The sequence below is a fragment of the Hyperoodon ampullatus genome, assembly GCF_949752795.1.
Source record: "Hyperoodon ampullatus genome assembly, chromosome: 2".
NCBI lineage: Eukaryota > Metazoa > Chordata > Mammalia > Artiodactyla > Ziphiidae > Hyperoodon > Hyperoodon ampullatus.
In genome coordinates this window covers 56317348-56332225 of record NC_136915.1, presented here as the reverse complement: position 1 = coordinate 56332225, position 14878 = coordinate 56317348, and the positions used below count along the sequence as shown (strand labels likewise).

The 14878-nt window shown below is 39.9% G+C and overlaps 1 protein-coding gene across 2 annotated transcripts in view; it reads right to left on the bottom strand.

The window, feature by feature from the left end:
* CACHD1 (cache domain containing 1) overlaps nt 1-14878 on the bottom strand; it is a gene marked incomplete at both ends in the record, with an annotated part of 214788 nt that overhangs the window by 131253 nt on the left and 68657 nt on the right. The window lies entirely within an intron of this gene.

Genomic DNA, 14878 nt, shown 5'->3' with positions numbered 1-14878 from the left:
AAGTTGTGTTTCTCATTTAAATCCTGCACTCCCTGAATGCTGTAATTGTTTACAGACACTACAGTCTAATGTAATCAAGCTCTTTAAAAAAGATTCTTTCCATATTCCCTCATGTCCCTGTCCAACCGGTACCTACCCAATATTGTCTATCACCTTCATTACCCAAGCAGCCCCTCGAAAGAGTAAAATAATAGGACTTGCCAAATATGTGTGGCCTTAAGAGAGAATCCAGTCCTTACATGCCAGGAAATAAGACGGCCGTGCCAAGACATCAGTCCAAACTGCGGCACACAAGCACACACATTCTTCCCGCTGGTCTCTGCCTCGCCGGTACCCAGTCCTGCAGACATTGCCTGCATTTACAACATCTTGCAGACTTATGACTTTACCAAACCCCACCATTACTGACCAATCACAAGAGATTAACCTGTAACAAACCGAAAAAAAAAAAAAAAAAAAAAAAAAAGAGAACCCAAGAAACGTATCTGTTAGGGACTGGTTAAAAAAAAAAAAAGGAACAGCAGCCTCATCATTTATCCTAAAACTTTAAAGATACCTCTGGAACTCTCCAGTTGAGTAAGGAGTCAGACCTGGAGATGTCAGGCAAAATTTCCCGTGTTCCTTTGTATCCTACTGACAAGGGTTTGTCAGCATCTGGGACAGCTTCCCAGACAGCCTAACACACCTGCATGGTGGTGATGAGAAAGTCAAGTGCCAAGTTCATCAAGTGCGAATGAAGTAAAATCAAGGCGCTGGGGCTGGGGGAGGGGTGGGGTGGGGGGATGTTGCTTGGGGAAGGGAAGCAAACACACTTGGGAAGGATGGAGATGGAATGGGATGGAATTACAGTCTGGAAAATTCTAATTACAAATTATCATAATTTTTCAATGCGCCACTCATTCAGTCAACAGATGCTTACTGTCTTTTTCTTTCCTGAAAATGACTTGCTGATAGGAAAGGTACAGATTTTTAGTAATGGTGATAATGATACTGGCGACTAGTTATTAAATGTTTACTGCCGGGCAGACACTATTCTAAGGCATGTTACACCTATATACCTATTTCAGTCTCATAGAACACCTTTGTGACAAGCACTATTATTATCCCCATTATATGAATATATATGAGGAAACACAAGCATATTTTATTGAGTGCCTAATGCAATTCACATTGTACCTCATATGCATTTCTTATGTAATAACAAAATTCCTGCAGCTCCAAAGATGAAAAACAAAGGTGCTGGGAAATTAGGTAATGTACCCAAAGTCACTTGGCAAGGCTGGAATTTGAACCCAGGCAGTGCAACTCCAGTTATGGTGCTACTAACCCTACTGTCTCATGAGCATTTGCTACCTGGTAGCTTGACACATATGAAAAACACTCCTGTTAAGGAGCTAACACACAAACATAATGCAGATCAACAATCCCTTTATGTGTAATTCTAAAATTCAAAAGGCTCTGAAAATCATAAGTTTTGCATAACACATTTGCTAGCAAAATATGACACGACCTGAACTTATTGGCAGTAAATCCTAACTTGAGCTGATGTGTATTTATCGTCTTTATTAAACCACTTAGTGTATTTATTCTTTTTGATGCAGATGTACTAATGCATCTGATTATAGGGTTCTGCTTTAGATTTCACTGGGGGTGTTTCATCATCAAGGTGCATCAGGATTCTGAATCCTAAAACAGACATCATTTTGGAGAAGGAATTATAAATCTGCAGACCTCCAGCCCCAGTTTTCTGGTGAACACCTTAGTTCACTAGACAACAATGCTTTTAGAGGCTGTGTCAATGTCACTGCCACCTACACTCCCAGGCCATATTCTCTATTTTTATATAAATTGATTTTCACAACCTGCTCAGTACCAAGAGTGCAGGTTTATTAAAAACTAACGTAATTCATGAAGTGTCTCCATATCTTGATGAGTGTGGTCAATTTCTTATTTCATTTCTGGCAGCGATATTTCAGTTGATACATTATCTGTCCTATCCTGGGAGGTGTTCCCCCAAGAGGTGACTGATGGAGTAACCCACGTTCTGGGAAGCAAACCAGATCCACTTTGCTCAAAACAACTACCAAGGGCCACACCTAATGAGGAAGCTCAGATCCTCCCCTCTTCTTTGTTGTTAAAAGAAAGGTGAATTCCTCAGTAGTAATAAGGAATATAAGCCAGGAAGTGTTTGCCAGGCCGTGTCCAGTCCCTGTTTAACTCATTCATTTTCTTAACAATTACTATCAATCATGATGGCCAACACTTTTATTAGAGCCTTTTATGGCTTATAAGTGTTTCTATATTCTCAACACCTAATAAAAATTAGGTGGGTAATAGAAAATTTTAAAAGAAAGAAGTTATAGATGTGAGCAGTAGTGATCTTACAGACTACTTAGATATTTTATACAACCCTCTTACCGCCCCAGAAATGAAAGCTGGCCTGCTAGAATAATAGTTTGGAGCTATCACCAAGCAAACAACTTTTTGTCCCTCTCCCCGCAGCGGGGAAGGGTGTTAGGGAAAGGCCAGTAGAACCTAGACAAGTAACTCACAACGAAACAGGTCAGCCAGCCACATCTGGTGCAAGGTTAAAAGTTCAGGCTTAGTTGTGTGTCCAAGATCTCAAGGTATAGAGTGATATTCCATTACGCTCTAGATTAATGGCCAGTAATAATCTTTCTTAAAATGCAGGGCCTGCTAAGCCCAGTTCTCAAAGGCTTATTAGGCTTAGTACTTTCATAGTTTACAGTTTCACATAGATGATCTCATTTGATCCCTACAACAACCCAATGTGGGAGACAGCAATCTGAAACCTATTTTACAGATTAAAAACTATAGCTCAGAAGTTAGAAAACGTGTCACGGGTAAAAAAATCAAGTGTTGAGGTCTAAACCTAGGTCATGAGTTAAAAACAGGCATTGCTTCTAGCAAAACTATTAAATTTATTCACATCACCTTTTCGTCCAGGATAATCTAAAATCCTAATATCAGCATGCAGAAAAAGAGTGAAGATTGGGGTCTTTTTCTATCAATTTTATTTTAAGCAAGATACAATGTGCTGGTATAACTTTATATACATATGACCAATGTCAGGCATAACTAATAAGAGTCCCAGACAAAGGTTTTATCTTTTATTACTTTCTATTGCTACGTAAAACTGTGAAAGGAATAGAATACAGTTCTCTGGGCATTTTACTTTTAATTTGACAGCCAGGAATTCCAAATGATACACCTAGCTGACATTTTCGTGACTGCAAGAGTTTCTTGGTTGTCAGAGGACTTGAAAAGTGGAAATGGAAAAAAGTTTTCTTAAAACATGACATGAAGAGCAATCCCAAAAGGTCAGATTGTTCGTCTTCTCTGATGTTTTACTCCCAGTAACAGGGTTAGGATGTAGGTGGGTAGGGTGGGCATGCCACATTCTATTTCCAAGTTGTCACTTTCCCTTACTCAAATTCCCTCAAGGACCAAAGGAATTCCAGACATTTGAACTCTTAATTTGAGCACAATCTGGAGGGAGTTTGAAGTCAATCTCCTTGGTGTACAAATCCCTGGAAGTAAAGGCAAACATATTGCTTGTTCTTGCCCATTACTCTTCTCATTCTTGTCAAATACTAGAAGTAAAAATACACTTTGTTGTATAGCGAAAGCATCATTACAATGGGTGAGGGGTTTTTACAAGTTATTTTAAGGAGAAATAGTTCACTGACTCCTCTTTGTCAGTCATATTAATTTCCATAATCAAAAGAATACAAGAACAACAACATGCCTTATTGTTAAGCTCAAGGCAACTAAGTACTCTGATCTAAAGACAAAACTGATCTTTCCCTCATTAAAACACATACCTTGGAAAACTGGTGGTATCTTCTGAAGTTAATTATATGCATATCCTATGACCCAGCAGTTCTCATCCTGGTATATACCTAGCAGAAATGTGTTCGTGTTTATCAAAAGAAATCTTAAGAATGTTCATAGCAGCACTACTCATAATAGCCCCAACCTGGAAATTATCCAAATGCCTATCAGCAACAGAATAGACAAACTGTGTGAATTCACACAGTCGAATATTTGGGCAAGATGAAAATGAACACACAATTGTAACATGCTTCAACATGATGACTCTTACAAACATATTACTGAGTGAAAGAAGCCAGACACCAGGACACAAAGAATGTTAATTCCATTTATATCAAGTTCAAAAACAGGCAAAACTAACCTAGCCTATTAGAAGCCAAGATAGTGGTTACATTTTGTGGGAGAGTCAACTGAATAGGGCATGAAGCCTGCTTTCGGGATGCTGAAATGTTCTGTCCCTTGATCTAGGTGCTGGTTACAGGGATGTGTTCACTTTTGTGAGAACTCATCCAGCTGTACATTTATGACTGTGCACTGTGCTGTATGTATGCTATACTTCAATAAATCTACTTTAAACACACATTCTAGGCAGTCTCCTTAAAATATACCCTAGACAAATGTTTTTGTATATTTTAAAAATCATTTATGCAGTTTTAAAAAGGACAATAATCTATTAACTGGGCTATTATAAATACTTTAAAAAAAATCTACACCCCAATCTGCAACCAGATGAAATTAGACAGTACCAATACTGGAGAGTCACCTAGCAATTTACAGATAAGGTCTCCTGAGCCTTCCCTGAGGCTACATATTAATTACTCCCTCAAACTCTAAGTATATACCATGACTTAGTTCTTCAGCTTCCCATCAATGGTACTGTACTAACCTGAATTTCCAGCAAGAAAAAAGTTGTCTTTATCTGAGTCTCATCCAACCTGGATGCTCTAAACTTATATAACACAATTTAATCAAATCTCCTCTTTGCATATTCTGTTCTTTTATTCCCTAAGCGCTGCCTTTCCCTTTCTCCCCCAAAGAAGAAATTAAAGAGCCACATTACACATGGGCTTCCCTGGTGGTGCAGTGGTTGAGTCCGCCTGCCGATGCAGGGGACACGGGTTCGTGCCCCGGTCTGGGAAGATCCCACATGCCGCGGAGCGGCTGGGCCCGTGAGCCATGGCCGCTGAGCCTGCGCGTCCGGAGCCTGTGCTACGCAACGGGAGAGGCCACAACAGTGAGAGGCCCGCATACCGCAAAAAGAAAAAGAAAAAAAGGAGCCACATTACACTTGAATACAGTTCTCCTACCTCTCCCGCAAGAAAAGAAGACATCCTGCTCTGTGTGTGTGTGTATGTGTGTGTGTGTGTGCTCACGTGTATAGGTGGAGGGGGAGCTACTTTCCCTCACCTCTTAAGGGCTGCAACTTAGTCCTTCCCTGTCCCCAAGTCCTCACTCCACTGACCCACCCTCCCTACCCACCATCTTTCCCTCCCAAATCTCTCTATTAATTGAGCCTGCTTAACAGATGGCAAGAGAATTCCACTTAACTGGAACAGGAACAATTACATGAGTGTTTAATAAGATGGTCAATCCTGACAGTTGGCTCCACCTTCACTCCTCCAACAGCTCTGCCAAATTTTAACTAGATGTTTAAATGAATGGTATAGCACAAAACCACAGAGGAGAAATAAATACCTCTAACAAGCCTAATAAGATTCTGTTGGACTCCCTCCCTGATCTTTGCTAAGAAAATGCAGGACTGAATTTTTATTCAAAAGCGTATTCTCTTGACGTTTACAGGTCTCTGTCACAAGCCAATTTGGCTGACAGTTCACTAACAGCTTCATTCCTCTCTGGATCTCTTCCTACTGTTCTAGGAATTGTGGCCAAAGGGAAGGAAAATATAGATCACCACTGTTATGTCAGGATGTTGACCAACATTAACCATGCTGTCATTAAAACAAACTCCAACAATCACTGGACAGGGAATTAATGGCAACTTAATTTAAGTGTTTCAGGGAAGAAAACATATGCATAACTCTATTCTCCCCTAAGCATACCCCATGAATAAGCTTTTGCTAGGTTATAAGGGATCACTCTGCCCAGAGTAGACATTGTCCGATTTTTACCAGACTATTTAACCTCACACTGTTGAACATATGGAAGGTCCAGAAAAATGACATCCTCTAAGGAGGCTTCATCATCTGCATTCTGAGATCACAAACCTGGTGCCACAAATCTCCATCATTAAAAAAAAAAATCTCTAAATTTGTTCATCTGGATACAGGTAGTTCAAGAAAACAGTTTACCAAGAGTATTGTAAAGGTTACCACTAAAAAAAAAAAATAATAATAACCTAACTGTCCAATAGGGGACCGATTAATTACACTTCATCCAATCAATAATATACTGTGCAGCTAATAAAAGTGTTTACAATGACTTTTGTTACTGTTCATATTTTAAAATGAGCATTTTAATACACAAATATTGTTCTAATTATATGTGTGTAAGGGGGGTACATTATACCCCCTTATATATATACCCCCTAATATACACAGTGTTACCGTGTATATTAACAAGGGCACAGAATGGATTCGGGTGCTTTGCAACACATTACCTCACTTAATACTCATAGCAACCCTTCATAGTAGTTAGCTACTATGTCATCATTTTACAAGTGAGAAAACTGAGGTCTTCGAAGTTTGGTTTGCCCAAATGTAGAACATTGTAATTAAGTGGCCAAGTCTGGGTGCAAAATTTGCCTAACTCCAAAGTTTATGTATCATCCTCTATGTAATCATCATCTTAATAGAGAAAACTTAGGTAAAATCTAGAAAGTGACCAAAATAGTAACAGGGCTTGCCTATGAATAATGAATCCAGAACATATATACTTTCCTCCCCACCCCCCAATCTCAAAATGGAGCATGAATTTCCTTTATGATGGGTAATGACAAACATTTTTCAGAGTTGACACAAGAGGAAAAAAAAAGACATACATTCAATTACAATAAACTCTACAGAGAATCATGTGTACTAGATCACCACCTTGAGAGCTTACAGAGGAAAAAGTCAATGTAGGGGCTCATGCTTGATCCTCACTAAAAATATTTGATCTTGAATACCACAGTGACTTGCAAGAAACAGGGCTATTCCAGTTTCATGACAAAGGGAAATGCTTAGATACTGAAAATCATGGTAGAGGAAGAGGCCTAGATTGGGAATTTAAAACAAAACGAATCAGTACACAATAGATGACCTTGTGCAAATGGTACCCTGGGCACACATGTCCTGCCCCAACAGACTTCCTTATTTTGTCTTACGGTTGCTATATATAACAAATGATAATAACTACTGCTTGTGTAGTGCTTACTATCTGTCTAGCACCAGGTACTCCACATATCTTAACCTCATAAATGTGAAGATAAATTTATGTAGACTGCACTAAAAACATTATGAATGTATTTCACATACCATTATGATAGTTATTCGAACAGTCTTGATGGTTATTCTATTATTATTCTATTCCATTATTGTTCATCTCTTAACAATATCCTCTTAATGATAGCTATGCTATGATAGCTGGAGGTACGGGGGGCCAAAAATACCTGTATAAATATTTACCAACTCAAGTCCCAGCTCAACCCTAACAACCTCCCAAAGGTAATCTCTCCCTTCTCTGAACTTCTGCAGCAAAGACAGTCTATGCTACAGTTACAATAATATGTTCACTGTAGAAAATTTGAAAATATGTAAAGGAAGAAGAGGGAAAAAAAATTTACTGTCTGACCACTCAGTAAAAACCAGTTTACAGTTTACTTTATTTCCTTCCACTCTTCTGGATTTCTAGGTTCTAACTTTGTTGTAAATTCTTTGACGACTGGTCCATGCCATGATTCCTCAGCACACTGCATGGTACATAGTAAGCATAAATAAGCGTGTGTGTATCCATTAATCTAGGCATTAAGTCATACAGACCGTCAGTTTGGTTGATTACTCAACCAGCTAGCAAAAAAGGGAACAGTATCCTTTCTCTTTAAGATAAAAAAAATTCCCCTTTTCTCCACAATCTATTAATAGAGTCTTCCCCCCTCACCTCTGTTTTTCCTTCCCTGTCCTCTTCAGGCTCTAAGTATATATACACACAGCCCCTCGGATACTTCAAGTTTGCAAAAGAACTCAAATTATGAATTCCTTAGTCTGATGGTATTTAACTTACCCTTCAAACCAACGTGAGCTCTGAATAGCAAGCAAGAAAGCTTGTGGGAGAGTCACAAATCAGTGACAAGGGTCACCTTTACAAAGGGTTGCCAGTTTTGGCCCTCTCTATCCCTCAAAAGAAATTACAGGGAAAAAGGAACAGCCTGCAGTCTGATTTAGCAGGGAAAATCTAAAGCAATAATGTCATCAAGCAAAGTTTCTAGTCTTGATCACTTGATTTCCTGTTGTAGCATTTAAACCAGGAGAGCCAGTGAGTAAATAGGAACGGAGAGAACAAAGACAGGCATAACAAGATGGAAACACTTCCCTAAATGCAATAAAGCTTCTGAAGGGTTACTGAATTTTTGTTGTTGTTGTTGTTTTGTTTGGGCTTTCAAAGGAGGTAAGAGGGGAAAAGGCAAGTAAATCAGTTCCACATGTTGGAAAGACTCAGCCTTTTAGCCAATGTAACTTGACTATAATATTCACGACAATGCACATAGAAACCTCTCAGAAATGGAAAGCTGACTTGCCCAAACGCTTTGCAGATGGGGCCAGATTTCCACTTCCCTACTTCCACTCTCCTAACTCTTAATTTCCTCACTCCCTATACCCCAGATCTCCATTAAGGCTTTTTAAATTTCACCTTGAAGGGGGGGAAAAAAAAAAAAAAAGCGGGGTAGTTAAATGGCCATGCATTTATTCTTGGAGAAAGGCACTGCAAGTATATAAGCCTTCAATATTCAGTGTTCTGTGTGTGCGCAAACCCACACAAATGCTCAGGTCCTCGGGAATCCATCCATTAAGGACAAAGGGAACTGGAAACCCTGAAATGCTTAACCTTCCAGACCTAAATGACAATGTTTAATTAATAACTCAAGTTAATCAATCATGTCCTTTCTGATAGAGTCAGAAACCATGTAAAATATGGCTCCATATTCTTAAGGAGCTCATTCTCTAGTTGGAAGAAGAAATGAAAGATTAAGAAGTAAGGATGAACAGTGAACAGTGCAATGCAGGCTCCGGATGAACTCAGGATGTTTGGCACAGACCCAATGTGCTGCCAGAGTTCGTGGGGGGCTGGGGAGCAGGACTCTGAAGAGATGGGCTTGGGCTTGAATTTGAGGTCAGATTTAAATAGGAAAAAAAAGAAAAAGAGCTTAAGTGAGAGCATTTCAGAGCATTCACAGAGAGGGTTTGTCACATAGTACTAAACACAAAGTACTAAGTATTCAATATTTGGGGCCAGGCACTGTTCTAGACACTAAAGATACAAAAAAGAGCATAACAAAATCCCTGTCCACGTGGACCCTACATTCTAGATCCTTTGGCCTCAAGAAAACCCTTAAAAAGGACTTACTAAGCACTGGCCTGTATACTTGGAAATGGGGTGTTCAAAGATAAGGAGATTGCTTCTTTCAAAGCTCACAATCTAGAAACAGACTCCGCAGTCAGTAATCATGATACAAAGTCAGTTGCCTAAGGGAAGCTTTTGGAAATGAAACTGACCTCAATGGAATAGAAATGATGGTGCTAGACTGTGGAGGTTTTTCAAGCCAGGAAGAGGAGTTGGATTTTACACATATGGTAGGCACTGAGTAAACATTTTTTTGAATGAGTAAATGAATAAATGTGTATTTGCCAAGAAATAAAGAGCTGTTGGAAGGATTTTTAGCTGGGGAGTGACATGATGAAATAGGTGCTTTAAGAATGTTTATATTCCACATGCTCAGAGCCATGCACCCACTTCCCTCAACTGTTCCTAAGCCTTCTCACAAAGAACAAAACCTAGTCCATTCAGAAGCCAGTTACTATCTGAAGGATCTGCGACAACTTTAGGAACCAAATGAACTGGATCGTCTTTGATCCTTCAAATGACACTTGACCTTAAATGAAAGTTTCCCATTTGTCATATCTCCTTTTTAAAATTGTAAAATCCTCTGAGGGGCTGTTTTATTCAATTTTACGCCCCCTACAGCACTTGCACAGAGCGATATTATGGAATGAGATGGAGAAGTACTTGTTCAAAAAAATAATTTATATAAAAATAGCTTAATGAAAAACAACTGTTCAGGTTTAAAGCACAGTTGCAATGTTGCATTCTGAGTTGAAGACTAGTTTTATATATTTTTTTAATATTTATTTTATTCATTTGGCTGTGCCGGATCTTAGTAGTGGCACGTTGGATCTTTGTTGAGGCATGTGTGCTCTAGTTCCCTGACCAGGGATGGAACCCGGGCCCCCTGCACTGGGAGCACGGAGTCTTAACCACTGGACGACTAGGGAAGTCCCGAAGGCCGGTTCTCGACATTTCAAAATATGCTACTGGGAGTCTGTTTTGGATGGTTTTCAAATGAAATGTTCATTTATGCCATATCCAAATAGAGAGAATTTTTATAAGTTCAATTCTGGTTTTTTCTTTTATTTAAAGTGATGCTTCATTAAGTGCAGAAACTATAAATCAAAATTTATCACAAAAGCTAATAATGTCAAATTGCAACTCTGTATAAACTAGCTCTGTATAAATCAGCTACATGCCTGATGAAGGAATTAAGCCTCCCTAGGTCTAGTTTCCCTTACCTATAAAGTGGAAAACTGGGTTAGATTATATAAACCTTGGTGATCCTAAAATTTCCACTCTACTATTGTGCTAGAATCTTACAGAAGTATCGATTGTTAGACTTTTGAGAAGCTACTAATGCTAGGTCTTTCTGCCATATGAAATGGATGCTTCAAGAAAATTATATTTGCTGGTGAAATCTGACTTAAATTGTTAAGAAAAATGTTATAAACATATCTCTAAAACTTGTTGCAGGAGGAGAGGCCAAGTATTGAAGGGATGAATAGTTTAAGATGAAAATTTAAATAGAGAAAACCAATCTTGAGAGTGGTGAACTTAAACGTGGACATTAAGACGTGAAACCGAGCAGTTAGCCTTTCTGGAATAAATGTGATGCTAATATGATTACACAAATGTCTCCCAGGTCCTCCTCACTGTATCGTCTTTCAGGCTTTCACAGCCAGGGTGCCTGTCATGCATATCGAATACCATGGTAACAACCCTGCTGTAATGGCTCCAGCACGACATGCCATGATTCTCAGCAATAATCATTAACTCACATCTCAATGAACAATGAATGGCTCTCTGGGCTCAGATTCACAATATAATTTTAATGAATAAATGCTGGTTAAAATTATTTCTGCAAGTTTTTAGGGTTAAAAAAAAATAGGACCGTGAAAGGGAGTTTAAAAAAACAAAACAAAACAAATCCTCTATTACCAGCTGAGTGGCTGTGGAGAGGTTAGGTGTGCACCAGTTCCTAATTTGTAAAATAGAGGCGACAATAATAGCGAGCTTATAGGTTTTTTGTGAGGTTCAGCGCTTGTATAGCACTTATTCCTTACATACAGTAAGAGCTCAGTAAATAGTAACTTTTAAAAATCCTTCAAAATGAACAACTATTCGCAGGAATAAGAAGTCATTTGAGATTTCCTGTGTCCTCATCCCAATGTCAGGAGCTCTTCCAAATCAGCACTTCCGAAGCCTTCCACAGTGACAAGACTTATTAAAAACTCTATATTTTCAGGAAATGGCTTTCACATTAGCTCCCAGTGCCTTGACAAGCTTGGCTCCCAGGCTCAACGAACTGCCTTCTTCAAGTTTCTTTAGAAACCCACATGCAAGCTGGGTCCTTGAGAAAGTGACTTTCCCTTTGATTACTGATGATACTTGGTGGAGAACACCTGTCTGAGCACAGGCCAAATCTCTAGTTTACTAGAGTCTGCGGCTTTGTAAACATGTGCCAAGGAGGCCAGAGGCATAAATTCAAGTTGGGAAATACATCACAGAGATGCTGGTCCCTCCCGGCCTAGTATTGCTCAACAACTGTTTGTTGTTGTTCCTGCAGGTACCAGGGGGCGGAAGTAGTCCTAAAAATCCAACCTGCAGGTATTAAGCAAATAGGGGCTACAGAAGAGGGAGAAATGCAGTAATTAGCTATGCCTCTAACAGAACCCAGAGGCTCATCTAGACACCTCCCCAGACCTACTCAAAAAGAGGCCAGAAGATTAAACCTCCTTGAGCACCTTCACTGAATTATTTACTTCCACATTGTGTTGCAAGTATTTGTTTAGAAACATGAGTAGTGACCTCACAGAAGGCAATAAAAACTCCTGCTCACCTGGAGAGGAGTGTGAGGACTGAGGTCCAGGCTTTGGAATCATCCAGACCTCAGCCATCTCAGCTGTGTGACCAGCACAAATTATTTAAACCTTCTGAGCTTAAGTTTCCTCATGGGAATTTAAGCGACAAACCTCCAATGCCATAGAGACAGAACAAGGTGATCATCACTACCTACTAGGCTTGCAGTTAGAACTAAATGGAGGGCTTCCTTGGTGGCGCAGTGGTTGAGAGTCCGCCTGCCGATGCAGGGGACATGGGTTCGTGCCCCGGTCCGGGAAGATCCCACATGCCGCGGAGCGGCTGGGCCCGTGAGCCATGGCCGCTGAACCTGCGCGTCCAGAGCCTGTGCTCCGCAACGGGAGAGGCCACAACAGTGAGAGGCCCGAATGCCGCAAAAAAAAAAAAAAAAAACGAAATGGAATGACAAGCTAGGACAGTGACTGATGTATTGTTTTTGTCCAGTTAAGCATAGCTGGTATTAAAATTGTCATCATTTTCTTTGAATATCCAGCATCCAGTGTAATCACCATTAAATGTCCAGTAAATGCTTAGTGAATCAAGAAAAGATTTGGTACTACTTCCTCATTTGACAGAAGAGGAAAGTAAGTCTCAAAGACCGTATATGATAGGTCACAATCAGGGACAGGACCAAATGCTGGTTTCTCCTGGCTTTCAGTCATGCTGATTTCTTATGTAACTGTACTGCATAATGAACTAAAAACTAAAACCTATTTTTTAAAATTTATTTTATTGATTTACAATGTATAGTTGATTTACAATGTATACATAGTTGATTTACAGTGTTGTGTTAATTTCTGCTGTATAGCAAAGCGATTCAGTTATACGTATATATACATTGTTTTTCATATTCTTTTCCATTATGCTTTATCCCAGGATATTGAATATAGTGCCCTGTGCTATACAGAAGGACCTTGTTGTTTATCCCTAAAACCTATTTATTTACCCTACACAAAGCCAGAATGGGAAGGGAAAATATATTATCTACAACTAGTGAACAAGGAAAAAGCCAGAACCTCAAATTATTCTCCCCACCAAGCAAATATATGTCTTGAGTTCCTGGAAAGGGGCATGGTATAGTCGAAAGAGTGTGGGTTCTAGAAGTAAGGAAGTCAGACCATGGTCCTCAGCTCCACTCTTACTGTCCGGGTTGGAGGCATGTTGCTTAAATGTCCAAAGCCTCCATTTTCCCGCCTCTAAAAATGGGTGTAATAATATCCACCCTTGGGCAGTGACTGCTAATGGGAATAAGGTTTCTTTGGAGGATGATGAAAATGTTTTAAGATTATGGTGATGATTGCACAACTCTGGAAATATACTAAAAACCATTGACTTATGCCCTTTCAATGGGTGACTTTATGTAATGTAAACTATACCTTCCTATGGTCATAGCTGTGAGGACTTAAGTTACTATCTATGTGATGAATATGATGAAGAACACATACTAGGTGCTCAATAACAGTTATACAAATTGGATTTCCATCACTAAGATAGTGGTTATTAGACTTTATAGAGATACAAAACAAATCCTGTTTGCTTGTAATGAAATGCAGATTCCTGGGCCCCCGCCTCCAATAGATAATGGGTCCACAAGCCCCGGGGGAGGCCAATATGTGCGAGAATCATCAAGGTAGTTGTGATGGAGGTGGCCCATTAATCACTGTTTGAAAAGCCCTACACTAATGCACCTTTCAAATCAAAACACTTCTGTGAATCTCCTTGAAATATCAGTAATAGTCTCCCTATGTTGAATTTCTGTATAAATCCACATTTCCATAGACTATAAAGTACAGTCTGGTTAAAGGAAATATCTTTTAAAAAAAAGAAAAGAAAAGAAAAAAGAAGGAAAAGAAGGAGGGAGAAGGAAAGAGAAATACTCACTCCCGCTGACCACTTAGAGGGGGAAAAAAGGGGCATATTCCAAATCTTCAGTCACTGACAGCTGCTCTCCACTTGCAGCCACCGAATTCAGAATTAGAGATGAACTAATCTTTGGGTGGGGCTTCCTAGGAAGACAGGAGGAAGAAAAGAAGGAAGGAGCACTTGGATTTGCAATGTCTCTGCCTTACCACCACCCTGGAGGTGTGCGTTGTTAGAATCCCTGTTTTACCAAACAAGGAACTAACTAATGAATGAAAAGGCAGCTTCCTTCAGAGCCACACAACCAATCCACACAGGGTGGGGTTACTTTCCCACAACTCTAGGCTTTCCTAGAGGCCATGGCTCAAATCTGGGATCAAGACTTCTTGGTTCCTCAAACTGCTAAAACCGCTGGTGAGCTTCCTTTGTCCAACCTTTTCCAGCTGAATGTTCTGGAAGGGTTCACCTTCCCAACGTAGCCCAGCTCAGTTTTCTGTCACTGAGTACAGACTATGGGCTGGCTCTGGACGAAGTGATGCTAAGACAGCCCCATCCTTCAAGAGCTGACAGTGCAAAGGAGAACAGGGAGGTGTAAGCAGGTGTGCAGAAGCTGTAGATAGTAGCCAGCGTGAGGAAGGCACACCTGAACCAAACACAACACAAAGTTACCTGGACACTTGTTCTCAGCATTTAGCAGGGAATATTAAGGCCTAATGTGCAGAGCAGGGGAGATAGTGGGAAGGTTGGCTGGTTCGTTTTTTGG